The sequence below is a fragment of the Schistocerca nitens genome, chromosome 2 (genome assembly GCF_023898315.1).
Source record: "Schistocerca nitens isolate TAMUIC-IGC-003100 chromosome 2, iqSchNite1.1, whole genome shotgun sequence".
NCBI lineage: Eukaryota > Metazoa > Arthropoda > Insecta > Orthoptera > Acrididae > Schistocerca > Schistocerca nitens.
In genome coordinates, this window is record NC_064615.1 from 686,634,448 (window position 1) to 686,648,181 (window position 13,734).

The 13,734-nt window shown below is 41.6% G+C and overlaps 1 protein-coding gene across 1 annotated transcript in view; it reads left to right on the plus strand.

Moving 5' to 3' along the window:
- The first annotated feature begins 600 nt into the window (after nucleotides 1–600).
- LOC126234558 (uncharacterized) overlaps nucleotides 601–13,734 on the plus strand; it is a 51,143-nt gene continuing 38,009 nt past the window's right edge. Inside the window, exon 1 of the mRNA XM_049943261.1 lies at nucleotides 601–696. The gene's annotated coding sequence lies outside the window, so the exon portion shown is untranslated. The remainder of the gene's footprint in view (nucleotides 697–13,734) is intronic.

The following is a 13,734-nucleotide window of genomic DNA, read 5'->3' on the forward strand; positions in this document are numbered from 1 at the left end:
AAAAGCAGGTTGACACAAATCTGGTTGTGATTTTCACAGGAACAAATAATAGAATAAGATCTTATTCTGTTATTTGCTCCTGTGAACTTGAACGCGCTATGCAGGTCTTGGAGTCAGTCAGGATCTTATTAATAGGCGATTATGTATTACACGTTTAGTTGTTATACAGCGCTAACGTACTAGAATGACAAATATTATAACAGGTATTGATGGCCATGTTTGAGAATCGTCTTTCTGAGAAAAGATTGTACCTGTCGTCTTCAGAAAACTGCGGCAGCTGTCCTCTCCCTCCGACGCTTCGCCGACACTAGCTGTGGGGTAACGACGCAACGTTGTGAAGACTTTTACTAACATTTATCTCATGTAAACGGCTGTTCAAAATCGGTTAGAATATTTATTCTTCTCAGATATTGGAACATATCGGACAATATAACGTAACCAAAGAAAACTGTTTTCTGCAGCATCACCGTTTCACAACATGAATTCATTTGCCGCCAATCTGCTTCCTTATCGCCCCCCTCCCTCCCTGCGCAGATCCGCCTAGCAACATGATGACCTCCACTATAAAAGCAGCAGCTCGTTTATCAGGGCATCAGAATCCTACTGGCCTGCTCTAGCGCAAGAGACCTCCTGCAAAACGCAGGGAGCGAAAAATCTGAAACTCAAATTTGCTGCTGACATTTCTTACATCTAGAGGTTAGTAGCATATGATGAAACACTTCTTAATTATATATTTACTACAACTAAATACAACGTTTTCTGAGGTGCGTCTTGTCTCTTCCTGCACTGATGTGTGAATAGCACGATCGGAAAAACTCCCCTGTATAGCTCGCGAAGGAATATTTTGAAATAATGCTTAGTATTTTGGCCACAGGCTTATCCTTGACAGTTTCGGCGAAAACGCGATGGGGGAAATAGTTTTTGTGCCACTAATAATGCAGTCATGGCCAGACGCTTTGTGAGAGAACGTGTGGTGGGAAATCGCTTAATAAGTATCTATATTATATCCTACGTGTCGTTTTAGATTCATTTTACCTTATAAATAATCTGTAACCTACATTAGACACATGATCACCGAATTTGGAAGGTTTTAAGCTTATTTAAATAAGATAACATATTCCAATGCATGAGAAATGGCTCGTCTAAAATAAAGCGTTTTAGATGCTTTATCTGTCAATGATTTACTCAGAGAGATGCAGGATTTAAATATTGAGCACTGTTCAGATAATACAGCAGCATCTTCTCTGTCAAATTTATACTCGAAAATGGGTCTATATTCGAAACACTACCTGTATAAAGGAATTACTGTAAGTGTTTACTGTTGCAGTAAACATTAATAAAATGAAGTACTCTGTAATCATAATAATGTTTCACAAAATGGCGACTGTGAAGTTATATGGAGAGGCATTTGACAACAGAACTTAACTGCTTGCTCGATTGCACATGATATCCAAATTTAAGTGAGGGTATAATGTTTGGCGTGGTCATTAGTGAGTGCAGTATCCAGATTTGAATCGTTATTTCAGACAGTGCTGGTAGTTCTCAAGGGCGCCCCATGAATGATTTCAGGGATCTGAAAATACATTCATATGTCCGCATAAATGAGACTGTGATATACTTATTACGAGGTAATTTGTTAAAGTTAATTTTAGTTACGTCACCCTGGGAAAGATGATTTGAGAGGTGAATAGCAGTAATGGGCAGTAACGTTGGTCAAGGAGCTTTCCATCATCTAAAATTTGAAAATATATATTGTTTCAAAATGCAGTTAAAACTATTTTATACATTTAAAATAACACAGGGTGTTTCAAAGACATACATGTATTCCAACATCAGGTGGTAGGTTACTGCAGTGACATGCCCGGAAGCCAATTCCCGTTGGGGGATAGGTCGTCTTGTGACTAATATTAAGCAATATTCGGTGGTTCAGTCTGTCTTACTGTTGCAGTTGATTTCACATGTTTGAATAGTTGTAATTTTCAGGACATTGTTAGTGGCGCTGATGTGAGTCAAAACAGTGCAGCAATCTGCTACCTCAGTCAATTGATGTTACACTGCAGATGCGTTACCTTAGCTGAACGACTTTGTTCTGTGCAGTTCGCACATACCGCACTGTAAACAGTTCAGTGGAGCACATTTGTTTTGTAAATAAAAACGTCTTTTCTTGGTATACTGCAATTTATTTCTCCCAGACGCGTTACGCCTTTTTTTACTCTAAGACATCTTTATGGGATCGAGAGCGATACAGTTTCGTTTTGATGTTGTTATTTTTACATTATCAAACAGTTCCCGTCGCGTTTTTATGTAAATAAGTAATTACTTAAGTTTGTTGGCATTGCGTTTCCTTCCATGTAGTCTGGAGATGGCACTGTGTAGTAGTTGCGTGTCTGTGTGTGTGTGAGTGCTGTTTGGCTGGCGAGGGGGAGGGGGGTGGGGATGGGCGGGGGGGCGGGAGGGGGGAGGGGGGGAAATGGTTGGTGATTTGAGTTGTAGAGTGTTGAATATGAATGTAATAGCTGTTAGAGAGTGTGGTTGAAAGCTTTGGTGGTCAGCTTATTTGAGTTTTGGTTTAAATGGTGTTTGGAGGGATTTATGGATAAGTGAGTGAATAGGTGTTGGGTAGTATTATTATTAATATTATGATAACAATCCTTTTTTGGAGAGTTATTCTATTGTTTCATCTACTTGTGTATACAATGAATTATTTTACATCTGTGCTTGATCATTCAGCAAAAAACTGCAGAAGCCTTAGAGTAGAAAAATGGTGAAACGCTTCTGGGAGAAACAAAATTGAGTACAGTAAGAAAAGGCAGTTTTTTTAACAAAATAAATAATTCTGGGCTTGCTGCGGAGGATGGCCACCCGAACAAACTTGTTAGTTCAGTGGAGGCCTTTTATTTCACGAAGGAAATGGCATAAGGGGTATTCTGATATAGGTTAGCTGATGACCCTAATCGCGAGGTCCGTGAACTGTATGCCGGATGACTCCTAGAACGCGCTAGGCTATTGGCAGAAATGTACAGCAGGTTATTCCAGCGACTTGCACACAGTGGGTCATTCGCACCATGGACAATGGGCCATGTTAAGCCCCCCAGATTACGGACGCCAGTGACGAAGGAGCAGGTATTTACGTATGCAGGAGGTAATCCTCGAGCAAGCGTGCGAAGAACGGTAGCTGCTGTACTGTCAGCCACACCATTGCATGATCTGGTCAGCACGAACATGTGCTTTATCCCTGTCATATGCACTGCGTCCAGTATCTCCGGCCACCTGTTCACAGTTTTGGCAGTGCCTTCTATAGCCGATTGCTGAAGATCCACAGTTTACAGCGCGCATTTTACTTACAGATAAGGACAGTTTCACAAGATATGCTACAGTTTCTAATAAATTAATCAAAAATTGCGTCAGAGGATTCCGCAATAAGAAATCACCCTAATGCACCTAACGGTCTTGTCAAAGATGGCGGAAGGGCTGACAGACGTTCAGGGCACTCTCTTACCCTTGAGGTGAGAAAACTGCCCCTAAACGAGGAAAAATCAGCAACGATCAACGGCGTGAGGATGCAGAAGGCAATGGAAACTATTGCATTAAAGACACTTAATGTGTATCCAGATATCTACAGGGCCTGTGACCCGTAATTGAAAAAGTGTATCATTATCTCTGGATTGGCAAAAGATTTCATACTGGTCCCCCATTCGGATCCCAGGGAGGGGACTGGCAAGAGGGACGTGAACATGAGCAAATTACTGAATAACTAATGAAAGCACAACGTTCGACGAGTCAGAGTGTGGAATATTATAGGTTTAAACGTGGTGGGAAACCTAGAAAATCTGAAAAGTGAAATGCTAAAACTCAATCTAGATTAGCTGCAGCCAGTGAACTGAAATGGCAAGAAGACAAGGACTTCTGGTCAGATGAGTATAGGGTAATACCAGCAGCTGCACAAAATAGTATAACAGGAGTAGTATTCGTTATGAATTGGAAAAAAGACAAAGGGTGAGTAAATGTGAACAATTCAGTGACTGAGTTGTTCTCTTCAGAATTGACAGCAAACCAACACCGACAGCGATAGTTCAGGTACACATGGCGAAGTCGTAACTCGAAGATAAAGTGATAAAGTATTTTTTGATATTGAAGGGTAATTCAGTACCTAAAGGGGGATGAAAGTCTATTAGTGCGTTTGTAGGGGAAGGAGTGGAAGAAAGGGTTATAAGAGAATATAGACTTTGTACTAGGAGTGAGACAGGACAATGGCCGGCTGGAGTGGCCGAGCGGCTCTACACGCTACAGTCTGGAACCGCGCGACGGCTACGTCGCAGATTCGAATCCTGCCTCGGGCATGGGTCTGTGTGATGACCTTAGGTTAGTTAGGTTTAAGTAGTTCCAAGTTCTAGTGGACTGATGACCTCATAAGTTAAGCCCCATAGTGCTCAGAGCCATTTGAACCATTTGAACAGGACTAAGACTAAGTCAGCGTAAAAAATCTGGTATTGACGAATACATAGTTCAAGAATCACAAGAGGACGAGGTATACTTGGAAAAGACAGGGAGATACGGGAGGATTTCAGTTAGAATACATCTTGGTCACCTAGAGATTCTGAAGTCAGATACTGGATTGTAAGGTGTACCCAGGAGCAGATATAGACTCAGTGATGAAGAGTAGGCTGAAGTTTAAGAAAGTAGGCAGGAAAAATCAGTGCCCAAAGAAGCGGGATATGAAACTAGTGAGGAATGAGGATACACGGTTAAATTTCTCTAGATACTGAAATAGGGAATAGCTCAGTAGGCAGTTCAGTTGAAGAGGCATGGATATCTCTATACAGCGCAATCACAGGAGCGTAAAAGAAGGTACAAAGAAGGTAACTGAGAAGAAACCATGGGTAAAACAAGGAACACTGCAGCTGATCGATGAAAGAAGGAAGTACGAAAACGAGCAGAAAAATTCAGAAATACAGAATACAAGTCACTTAGGAATGATATAAATAAGAAGTGTAGGAAAGCTAAGGCAAAATGACTGCAGGAAAAATGTGAAGAGATCGAAAAAGAAGTTATTGTCGAAATCACTGACTCAGCATATCCAAAAATCAAAAGTATCTTCGGTGAAATGAAACTCATTGGTGGTATCATTTAAGAGTGCAATGGAAATTTCACTGTTAAATGCAGAGGAGAGGGCACATAGGTGGAGAGAGTACACAGAGGGCATCTATGAGAGGTGTGACTTGTTTGATGACGTGATGGGAGAAGAAACAGGAGTCGATACAGAAGGAATAGGAGATTCAGTGTAAAGATCAGAATTTAAAAGAGCTTTGGAAGACTTAAGATCGAACAGGTCGAAGGAAAAGATAATATTTCGTCAAAATTTCTAAAATCATAGGAGTAATTCGCGAGTATTCACGTTGGTGTATGAGCCTGGCGACATACTATCTTACTTTCGGAAAAATATCATCCACACACAATTCTGAAGAGTTCAAGAAACGACAAGTGGGAAAATTATTGCACAATCCGCTTCACAGCTCAGGTATGCGAATTGCTGAAAAGAATAATACGTATAATAATGGAAAAGAAAATTGAAAATGTGTTGGATGAAGGTCACTTTGGCTTTAGGACGCGTCTAGGCTCCAGAGAGGCAATTCTGACGTTGTGGTTGATAATGGAAGCAACACTGTAGAAAAATGAAGGCACGTTCATAGGATTTGTCAGCCGGGAAAAAGCGTTCGATAATTTAAAATGGAGCAAGACGTTGGAACTTCTGAGAAATATCGGAGTTAACTGTAGGGAAAGGCGGTTACCATATTATATGTAAAAAAAACCAAGTGATAACAATGAGAGTGGGAGAGGAAGAACGAAGTGCTGGAATTGAAAAGGGAGTAAGACGGGGATGCGGTCTTTCCTCACTACTGTTCAATCTATACATCGAAGAAGCAATGACGGAAATAAAGTGTTCAAGAGTGGGACTGAAATTTAGGTGTAGCATTTCAGTGTTAGGATTCGGTGATAAAATTCCTGTACTCTGTGTAAGTAACGAAGAATTGCAGGACCTGCTAAATGGAATGAAGAGTTTAATGAGTACAGAATACGCACTGAGAGTAAATCGACGAAAGATGAAAGTAATGAAAAGTATCAGAAAAGAGAACAGCGTGAAACCTGACATCAAGGTTGGTGATGACGAAGTAGATGAATTTAGGGAATTTGCTACCTAGGAAGCAAAACAACTTTTGATGGTCGGAGAAAGAGGACATAAAAAGCAGGCTATCACTGGCAAATGGGGTATCTTGGCCAAGATAAGTCTAATAGTATCAAACATAGACCTTGATTTGAGGAAGAAGGTTCTGATAATGTACGTTTTGGGCACAGCTTGTTACAGCAGTGAAACATGGACTGTGAGAAAACTAGAAAAGGAGAGAATCATCCCTTAAAACATTACGGAATAATTTCCGTGGTACTAGAGGGAGCTGTAGGGTGTAAAAACTGTAGAAGAAGACAGAGACTGGACTACATCAAGTAAATAATTGAGGATGTCGGTTGCAAGTACTACTCTGAGATGAGAGTCTGGCACAGGAGAGGAATTCTTGGCGGCCGTATCAAACAAGTCAGAAGACTGATGTCTCAAGGGAAAAAATATCTGTAATTTACGAAGTTTCAGGTAGCAGAGAAAGCCGAAGTCTTTCCCTTCCGTCAACCCCGTGGACATAACATGAGGCACCCGGCGTTCACGATGGCATGTTCCTATTGTCTGTGAGTGACCGATGTTGGTTACTGCCTATCGTACCTATCACCATGTCAAGTACAGACGCGATGCTGCACTCAGTTGCGCCGGTACCTCTCACCACCCCTAACGCTTGTGACACTTTCAGTGGCAGATGTCCGAGTTCCTCGATAATTATTCCCTCCTGTTGCTTGCGGACCATGTTGTCTTTTCTTGATTTTCCTTCAACCTTAACAGTTCTTGCACTTCTGCTGTGTCGCAGCTCGGTGCAAGGGACGTCCTGTCGGATCCCTTCTCTGCAATCTTTTCCGCTTCGCTGACTTTCCGTTCTATTTCATTTACTTTCTGTTTGATTTGAGAAGTTCCTTTATCTGTTCCGCTACTTTCGTAATTGTTTGTCCTTGAGTCCCTAATGCACCTGAAACTTTGTTATTAAATTCTGTCTCTTTCGTCTGGAAATCCTCGTTTGTTTTTTGTGGTTCTTTTATGTCTTTAGTTTTCTGATCCACGTGTTCCTGTGTCGCCTCAGTAAACGCATGTAATGTCGCCTCTATCTACCTAGCAAGTTCCTCTTATGACATTTCGTGCTTCCTGTTGTGTTGGCAGAAGATCCAACACCGTGTTACTAGTGGGGGCCGAAATGCACGCGTTTTAGCTCACGCAGGCTGGCGTGAGGAGGGAAGAACTATACTGACGTGAGGTCTGGAACATGACAAGGAATTAGAATTCAGAAACCGGACGTAATTAGTTTGAAACTTAACTTTAATCCATTAATGATAAACGTCGCTCTTGACGGTACTTGATTCACAATATTATCTATTCAGAATACATTCGTATTAACTGAATATGGCGCCATGCTAGGTCGTAGCAAATGACGTAGCTGAAGGCTATGTTAAACTGTCGTCTCTGCAAATGAGAGCGTATGTAGTCAGTGAACCATCGCTAGCAAAGTCGGCTGTACAACTCGGCCGAGTGCTAGGGAGTCTCTATAGACTAGACCTGCCGTGTGGCGGCACCTGGTCTACAATCACGGATAGTGGTGACACGCGGGTCCGACGTATACTAACGGACCGAGGCCGATTTAAAGGCTACCACCTAGCAAGTGTGGTGTCTGGCGGTGACACCACACATCCTACCACTTTTCTCGTCTCGTTCGTTCTGTAATCCGTAGTATGTTCACTGTGTTCTCGCGTCCGCATGTTACTCCTTCCACTGGAGAAATCATCACCGTTGGTTGGGGCAAATGTGTTTCCATGCCCTGTGTGTTTTCTACATTACCGCCTATCTCGTCACTCTCATCACTCATTGTCGCTGCCTGATCTCGATTTGCATGCAACAGGGTACCTTCCAAATTACTACTGTATTCCCCTTGAAACTGCTCCCCATTTATAGTCCTATCTGCAGTTTCGCCTGCTTCCTCATGAACCAAACCTCTGGGGGTTCCCATATTTCATGAGTATCTCGTCTGGCTTCTAGTACTCATTCGCTAAAAGAACCGATGCACCCGCCTATTCACATACAGTGCAGTGCGCAGGAACACTCAATCGGTTTATTACTGACATTGAAGAAGGAATACGAGAGAAGATGTGGACGGCACGCACAAGACGCTAGGAAAAATTTTCACAATAATGAAAAGCGATGCACTATTAACTAATGTAAAATGTAACCCCAAAAATTTAAACATATTCATAACAATTGCTTGTTCTTGTTCGTAATTCACCTGAGTAATCCACTCATATATTTATTTATTTGTGATTGAGACAAAATTGTATCTGATTATGAATGGAGGAAAGCAAGGTCGAATCCCGTACCCTGACAGAAAAGAAATGGCAGGGACGCCGATTTATGCCAAAAGCCGGGGAAGCTGTGAACACGATCTCTTCATACTGAATCTATTACCGCAAGTCATATAAAATGATACATTACTCTCATGAAGGTAATAAGCTGTTTGAAGAAATTAATTTCCGCACAGATCAGCGTTATTTGATAAGTTCCTGTACAATAATTTACCTTAATGATTGCTGAATGATAGAGTTGATCTGGTGAAATAATATTTATTCAAACCATATGCAAAAATCACTCAGGACTTAAAACAGTGGCGTTTATAAAACAATTTGAGAATGAATTTACATAAGTAGAGAAAAACAATGATAAGAAAATGAGTAGTCGTTAGGGTCACCACCAGTATCATATTCGAAAATGACAACGTTGGTGGCCAAACACATAGAGGGAATAAATTACGTTTTCAACCGTGATAGCATATCTATGTAATTACACAAACTAGGCATGAATACGAACAGAAACGCACAACAAAACAATAAATATACGACGCATCACAAAGAAACGCGAATAGGCGTGTGAGTTCCAAAGCCTTAATTCGCTTACGAAATAAAACATGAAAGCTTACGAAAATAATCCCTTTTGAAGCAAGAATCACCTCGCACAAAACCTTACATACCCATGCATGAAGCGCGTAGTTCAAACCAGAGAAACAAAAAGATCAGGAGCAAACCCCTCTAGCCCTTCCCCGTTTCCGAGGGTGGGGGTGTGCACTGCAAATGCGATCTTACCTTAACCGCTACTGACGTGGTACTTCGCGGTGCGCAGACCTGCGCCTGGCGCTAATTCTTCCTGAGCTGAGCTGATGTGACTGCGAATGCTGGATCTCATCATACTCTTGATTACAGGCTGACGATGCGCGTATGTTCAAAGTAAGACATCAAAGACTTGGCGGGGGTGCTGAAGTCAAGAAAAACACGTACAAGCGCAGAGTCCATAGTACCATCACCAAGTAGAAATTCGAATCAGAATACCCATACAAATCCCAATACCGACTCCGACTGCCTGTCTCAGCTTTTTATTTATTTATTTATTTATTGTTCCGTGGGACCAAATTAAGGAGAAATCTCCATGGTCATGGAACGAGTCAATACATTAAATTATAACACGATATTAGAAACAGATAAAATGAAATATAGAAAAAAAACATATTCAGGTGACAAGTCATAAGTTTAAATGAAGACAATCAACAATGTAACACTGGAATTTGCTTAATTTTTTAGCTCTTCCAGGAGCTCCTCGACAGAATAGAAGGAGTGAGCCATGAGGAAACTCTTCAGTTTAGACTTAAAAGAGTTTGGGCTACTGCTAAGATTTTTGAGTTCTTGTGGTAGCTTATTGAAAATGGATGCAGCAGAATACTGCACTCCTTTCTGCACAAGAGTCAAGGAACTGCATTCTACATGCAGATTTGATTTCTGCCTAGTATTAACTGAGTGAAAGCTGCTAACTCTTGGGAATAGGCTAATATTGCTAACAACAAACAGCTTTTGGTAGGTTTCCTTCAAACCTCGGAGAGGCACCTCGCACAATCTGTTCAAGCCTATAGGAGAAAAGGCCTAAATGCTCTTCCATTATTGATCTGGAAGTCCGTTTCTTGGCCCCCACCATAATGTTAAAATGTGACCGTGAATGAGATACGCGTATATGGAAACGCGAGACTAGTTTCGGCCTGTTCCCACGTACTGACCTGTTCATCGGTAATTCTGGGAACCCTGCTGGGTGTTTACACAGCGTTGATGATGAAGATGTTTGGTTTGTGGGGCACTCTACTGCGCGGTCATCAGCGCCCGTACGAGGTCCCAATTATTAAACAGTTCATTTTGTTTTCTCAGTCCAATCTAGTCGCTCTCACAAATGATGATGGTGATGATGAAATGATGAGGACGACACAAACACCCAGCCGCCGGGCAGAGAAAATCCTCAATCTGGCCGGCAATCGAACCCGCGACCCCGTGATCCAGAAAAGGACCAGCTAGCCTCTAGACCACGAGCTGCGGACTTCGCACAGCGTTCCCATGGGATGAGAAATATGCCGACACAGCAGTGGCTACTACAGACAGCAGGATAGCGGCATGTGGTCACCTGAGAGCTCCACCCAAAGGTTACTAACAAGCAGAGTTCTCACGCCTTCCATCAATGGTTTCCTGTTCTGCTATGGCGGACACCAGTCTTCCATTGTGCAGCTCATTGTCTGAGGACAAACACTGAAAGGCTCATTTGACTGTCCGCGCGGTCTGCTAGCGTACGAGCTGTAGGAGCTATCTTCTGAGTGACTGCCAGCTCTTACAAACCCTTTGAAATTTCCTACTGTTTTCGCCCGATGGAAAAGTTCACCTGGCCAAGACCAGATGCAGTGGGAATCAGAGCTACTACTCGAATGAAATGTTACGTTAGGTACAGAGAGGTGGTTAACCTACACTCTTACAAGCTACCACTAACCACTTATACGAGTATAATCAGAGTGCTGTTTGTTGTTGTGGTCTTCAGTCCTGAGACTGGTTTGATGCAGCTCTCCATGCTACTCTATCCTGTGCAAGCTTCTTCATCTCCCTGTACCTACTGCAGCCTACATCCTTCTGAATCTGCTTAGTGTATTCATCTCTTGGTCTCCCTCTACGATTTTTACCCTCCACGCTGCCCTCCAATACTAAATTGGTGATCCCTCGATGTCTCAGAACATGTCCTACCAACCGATGCCTTCTTCTAGTCAAGTTGTGCCACAAGCTCCTCTTCTCCCAATTCTAATCAATACCTCCTCATTAGTTATGTGATCTACCCATCTAATCTTCAGCATTATTCTGTAGCACCACATTTCGAAAGCTTCTATTCTCTTCTTGTCTAAACTATTTATCGTCCACGTTTCACTTCCATACATGGCTACACTGCATACAAACACTCTCAGAAACAACTTCCTGACATTTAAGTCTATACTCGATGTTAACAAATTTTTCTTCTTCAGAAACGCTTTCCTTGCCATTGCCAGTCTACATTTTATATCCTCTCTACTTCGACCATCATCAGTTATTTTGCTCCCCAAATAGCAAAACTCCTTTACTACTTTAAGTGTCTCATTTCCTAATCTAATTTCCTCAGCATCACCCGACTTAATTCAACTACATTCCATTATCATCGTTTTGCTTTTGTTGATGTTGATCTTATACCCTCCTTTCAAGACACTGTCCATTCCGTTCAACTGCTCTTCCAAGTCCTTTGCTGTCTCTGACAAAATTACAATGTCATCGGCGAACTCAAAGTTTTTATTTCTTCTCCATGAATTTTATTACCTACTCCGAGCTTTTCCTTTGTTTCCTTTATTGCTTGCTCAATATACAGTTTGAATAACATCGGTGATAGGCTACAACCCTGTCTCAATCCCTTCCCAACCACTGCTTCCCTTTCATACCCCTCGACTCGTATGACTGCCATCTGCTTTCCGTACAATTTGTAAATAGCCTTTCGCTTCCTGTATTTTACCCCTGCCACATTCAGAATTTGAAAGAGAGTATTCCAATCAACATTGTCAAAAGCTTTCTCTAAGTCTACGAATGCTAGAAACGTAGGTTTGTCTTTCTTTAATCTTTCTTCTAAGATAAGTCGTAAGGTCAGTTTTCCCTCGCGTGTTCCAATATTTCTACGGAATCCAAACTGATCTTCATCTAGGTCGGCTACTGTCAGATTTTTCATTCGTCTATAAAGCATTCGCGCTAGTATTTTGGAGCTGTGACTTATTAAATTTCACATCTGTCAACCCCTGCTTTCTTTGGGATTGGAATTATTATATTCTTCTTAAAGTTTGAGGGTATTTCGCCTGTCTCATACATCTTACTCACCAGATGGTAGAGTTTTGTCAGGACTGGCTCTCCCAAGGCTGTCAGTAGTTCTAATGGAATGTTCGGGGGCCTTGTTTCGACTCAGGTCTTTCAGTGCTTTGTCAGACTCTTCACGCAGTATCACATCTCCCATTTTATCTTTATCTACATCCTCTTCCATTTCCATAATATTGTCCTCAAGTACATCGCCCTTGTAGAGACCCTCTATATACTCCTTGCATCTTTCAGCTTTCGTTTCTTTGTTTAGAACTGGGTGTTCATCAAAGCTCTTGATATTCATGCAAGTGGTTGTCCTTTCTCCAAAGGTCTCTTTAATTTTCCTGTAGGCAGTATCTATCTTACCACTAGTGAGATAAGCCTCTACATCCTTACAATTGTCCTCTAGCCATCCCTGCTTAGCCATTTTGCACTTCCTGTCGATCTCATTTTCGAGACGTTTGTATTCCTTTTTGCCTGCTTCATTTACTGCATTTTTAAATTTTCTCCTTTCATCAATTAAATCAAATTTCTTCTGTTCCCCTTAGGGTTTCTACTAGCCGTCGTCTTTTTACCCATTTGAACTCTGCTGCCTTCACTATTGCGTCCCTCAAAGCAACCCATTCTTCTTCTGTATTTCTTTCCCCCATATCTGTGAATTGTTCCCTTATGCTCTCCCTGAGACTCTGTACAACCTCTGGTTTAGTCAGTTTATCCAGGTCCGATCTCCTTAAATTCCCACCGTTTATCAGTTTATTCAGTTTTAATCTACAGCTCATAACCAATAGATTGTGGTCAGAGTTCACATCTGCCCCTGGGGAAATGTCTTACAATTTAAAATCTGGTTCCTAAATCTCTGTCTTACCACTATATAATCTATCTGATACCTTTTAGTATCTCCAGGGTTCTTCCATGTATACAACCTTCTTTTATGATTCTTGAACCAAGTGTTAGCTATGATTAAGTTATGCTCTGCGCAAAATTCTACCAGGCGGCTTCCTCTTTCATTTCTTAGCCCCAATCCATATTCACCTACTATGTTTCCTTCTTTCCCTTTTCCTACTCTCAAATTCCAGTCACCCATGACTATTAAATTTTCGTCTCCCTTCACTATCTGAATAATTTCTTTTATTTCATCATACATTTCTTCAATTTCTTCGTCATCTGCAGAGCTAGTTGGCATATAAACTTGTACTACTGGGGTAGGGGTGGGCTTCGTATCTACCTTGGCCACAATAATGCGTTCACTATGCTGTTTGTAGTAGCTTACCCGCACTCCTATTTTTTATTCATTATTAAACCTACTCCTGCATTACCCGTATTTGATTTTGTATTTATAACCCTGTATTCACCTGACCAAAAGTCTTGTTCTTCCTGCCA